Genomic DNA, 4,215 nt, shown 5'->3' on the forward strand with positions numbered 1-4,215 from the left:
TGATTATAAAGAAGGTTACAGTCGAGGATGTTGGTCGTTATTACTGTCAACAGTTCATATCAAAACAACATCAAGCTCCAGACTCTATGGTTCATCTCTCTGTTATTATCAGTGAGTATTTCCATCATAATGTTTTCAGCTCAAACTGTCTTGTTAGAACAATATACTGAAACATTACAATAATTATGATCACAGTGATGAAGTTAACTTTACTCTGTTGTCTTTCTCTCACAATATCTCCATCTTCACCAGTGACTGAACGTAAGGACGCTGATGAGGTGACGTTAACCTGCCTGTCGACACATGAACAGTTCTGTAGTCACCAGTGAAGTGGCTGTATGAGGGTAAAGATGTGGACAAAGATACAAAGACATGAAGACATCACAGTCTGTCTGCTCCGCCGCTGTGTCTTTCCTGGATATCATTTTAGTTACAAATCAAAGTCTAACTTGAAGTGTGAAGTGACAGATGGGTTCCTCTAGAAAAGTGCAGCTGTTCACCTTCAGCCTCAGTCCTCAGGTGAGAAAACAGGTGAGAATATGCTGAGCTGTTCAAGATGACTAAACCACAAAACATTTGTTTATTTGATGACTTTTCACAGTGATGAACTTTACTCTTGTTTTCTTCCTCTCGCAATATTTCTGACAACAGAAACAACACAACAACTAAACAGCAACAACAACAACAACTACTGAAAACACAAAATCAACAACCAATGATGCTTAACAAAACTACAAGGTAGTAACTCATCTTTCTCTGGAGTCTCTCTGTCTTCCTGTCAGCCTTTTCTCTCCACATACTGAACTTCATTATTTTACTTTTTATTTTATTCATTTTAATAAACGTTGTTGTACAAATATTTTGTAATTTTATGGCAAGCAGAAAAAATCTTCTTTAATTAAGTGACTGCAAAGACTAAACAAACCTTCATCATAGGAAAATACAGAATACAGGAAGCAGAGCCGGCCCTCGGCCTTCGGGGGCCTATTGAAAATTTAGTTGGAGGCCCTCTGACTGTCGGGCGTTGTCACTATATATGACACAGAAACATTTCTTGTTTTAAATAAGACCCGATGAATCTTTCTTCTGTTTCTAAACCTGCCATGTTTGTTTAGCACAAACACACCAAAGCAATTTCTTGAACCTACTTGGCAATAAAGCTGATTCTGCTGAAAACAATAACTCTAGATTATTATATCTACTATGTTTGAAGTCAAACAGGAAACACATGATACCACCAGAGCTACTGAGCTTAATGGCAGTTCAAGAGCCAGTAGACACTGATGAACTTAGTGCTGAATAAAAAGACTCATAAAGTGATTATGACCAAAGCTTAAATCTTTAATAACAGCCAAAAAGAGTTTAAGAGACAAAAACTAGGAAACAGCTGACAGCATCATTTTCTCAACCTGCTTCTTTATGAGTGATCTAAACATGTAATGATAGAAAAGACTTTTACTGTCTGAGTGTCTTTTTGGAAAAGTCTAAATGTCTCTGTCAACCTGTGCTGGTTTTACCGCTCACCACATCAACGTGTAAGGTCGTTAAGTCCTGATGTCCAGTCAGCTGGATCCACTGGAGCAGCAGAAACTGGAGAGACAGGTGTGCTGGTACCACGATGGTACTGCTCTCCACTTCAGTAGCCACAGGTAGACCTATGAGGAAGATTAACACATAAAATAAGTCATTTCAGTAAGTTGACATGTTCATACACTGAGTGTTGCTAGAGGTGAATAATTGTTTAGTTATTGTTGATGTAGGCCTAAACTTACCAGCACTGTCAGCTTCCTGCTAATCCTGGTTGCATGTTAGCAAGCTACAGCGTTAGCACCGTGATACCAGCGCGGCTAACTGAGGCTAATCTAAGACCTTCAGTGCAGATTATCTAAAAATACAGCATAGGAAACGGAGCCTGTGGGCTTACGCACCTTATCTTCTTGCCTCCTCTCTTCTTAGAGCTCTTCTGATGTCTTTTTACACGTCCAGAAAATATGATCTTCTCTTGTCAGACATCGAGCCTGACGGACTCAGCGTAACGAGGATGTTGGTGACGTCTCAGGGTCAGTCAGGGTCAGGAGTCTCAGGTCACAGCTGATTTCCATAGTATTTAACTACATTAAATAACCAATGTCATTGTGGTGCGAATTATAGAGATCTGTCTTTCATGTTAGTTTACCACTAACAAGCAGTGACTGTAGGGGCCCTCTGCTGCCCACGGGGCCCTCTGCTGCCCACGGGGCCCTTTGCCACCGCAAAGGTCGCTTAGTGGCTGGGCCGGCTCTGACAGGAAGTGATCAAGAGAATGATTATTGATTTGGGAAAGTAGTTTTCTCTTTACGTTTTTCACGTGTTGCAGATCTTTTCCTCTCTATGAGTTTGTCTCTGGCGGCCCGTCTCGATGGCCAGGTTCTGATCACTGAGTCTGTACGTGGTCAAGGTTCTCTGTTTTTTGTTGGGTATGTTTGTTGGGTGTGTAGCTTCTGTTTAAGGCCAAATAACACTGAAGTTTGAATGTTTACTTCCAATGTGATGTATTTTCTTTTTGTTTATTATGATTTGGTTTGGAGTGACTGTGTGTCTGTTGGCCTGAGGATCTGTGAGTGTAAGGCCAGGTGTTGCAGACTTTTCTAGTATTTTTTCAAATTTGTCTATATATATTATATATCTATATATATATATATAATGTGTGTGTGTGGTGTGTGTGTGTATATATATATATATATATATATATATATATATATTATATGTATATATTTATTGTGTGTGTGTTTTTCCTCCAACACCCACTCAGCTGTGGGTGGAGATATTTCTTATTCAGTCAGACATCTTCACAAAACACAAAATGATAAAATGATAAAATGTCCTTTTTATTCTCTTTCCAGATTTGTGGCTCATCATTGTGTCTGTGGGAGTTGCAGCTCTCTTAATTGTTATTGTTGTTGCTCTCATCAGATGGAAGAAAACTAAAGGTGAGAGCAACCACAGATATTATAAACAAGAAGTTTTGATGAACCTGGATTTTTATTGTTGAAGCTAAAGTCGACTCTCTTTTGTCTCTTCAGGAAAAAAACCCCAGATGGATGAAAACACTGTGAGTTTTACGGCTGAGTAATCAAATGTTTCTACAGTTATGACAGAGCTGAATCAGCTGCTCTCTGACAGAGTCATCCAAATCTAAACAGCCTTCACAGAGCCAGTGTTTGACCACATGGAAGTAGACTCTGTTTGTTTGTTGTTTTCAGGGACGGAGCTTAAACCCTGCAGTGAGTCCAGAAAGCAGTCAGGACACGGTGAGATCTCACACTACACCCAGGACAAAGTTACACTCACTGTTTTAGATTTGTTGTTCAAAATGTAGCTCTATGAGACACACAGTGACTCTTGAATCTAAGTTGTTTCTGCAAGAGAAGAAGTGGGGAGTCTGATGATGCAGCTGGACGACACCAGAACAGACCAGAACACAATCAAGTCCACATGTTACTGAGCAGCCATTATGGTCTTCTCTGTGTAGGCTGATCCTGAAGATGGTGTTTCCTACGCCTCCATCAGCTACACCAGGAAGACCAACAGTAAAGGCCGGGTAAGCTGTCTGATTGGTTCTAGTGATGATGGCAGTGAATGAAAACACTTCTCTCATTTAATGTTGTGTAATTTCTGTGTTGTGCTGTTTGTCTCTTTTCCAGGTTCTGGGTAAAGATGGTGATGATGAAGATGATGCAGTGACCTACAGCAGCGTGAAAGCTTCCTCTTCTTCTGCTGGAGCCTCAGCTGATCCCAGCGACCTCTACGCCACCGTCAACAAACCAAACAAATAAGAGACCACAGTGTAGTTACAGCTCATATCATTACAGGTAATTTACACTGAGAACTGATAAATGTTTTATTATTTGAATTATTTTATGAATATATGGGACATTTATCTTGATGAACTTGCTGTCAGGCACTTTAATGTGCTAGTGCTGTGTTGTAGTTAAACATGTATTAGTTTTTACTTTATTTCTGTATCTGCTGTTTGTTTGATATGCAGTCATTTTAACATCTATATTTCTGTAGAGGTTTAACACCTCCAGAGCTCTTTGCACCTTCTTCTTCTTCGTCTTCCTTTCATGTGGTGAAACAGGTCATTGACACAAATACAAAGTGTGAACTTGAGGCTCAGTGTGAATCTAAATAAGTTTATTCTAACTGTCATGTTTCAGAGGAAACTGGCAGTGG

The 4,215-nt window shown here is 39.8% G+C and overlaps 1 long non-coding RNA gene across 1 annotated transcript; it reads left to right on the forward strand.

The window, feature by feature from the left end:
* The first annotated feature begins 3,249 nt into the window (after window positions 1-3,249).
* Window positions 3,250-3,725, forward strand: LOC119887249. The gene is made up of 3 exons (XR_005441637.1): window positions 3,250-3,290; window positions 3,512-3,580; window positions 3,684-3,725. It is a non-coding gene; the product is annotated as an uncharacterized LOC119887249 (long non-coding RNA).
* Window positions 3,726-4,215: the final 490 nt, after the last annotated feature.

This window comes from Micropterus salmoides, unplaced genomic scaffold (assembly GCF_014851395.1).
Source record: "Micropterus salmoides isolate LMB-PRFRI ecotype aquatic unplaced genomic scaffold, ASM1485139v1 Ms_hic_scaffold_4085, whole genome shotgun sequence".
In the NCBI taxonomy this organism is placed as follows: Eukaryota; Metazoa; Chordata; class Actinopteri; order Centrarchiformes; family Centrarchidae; genus Micropterus; species Micropterus salmoides.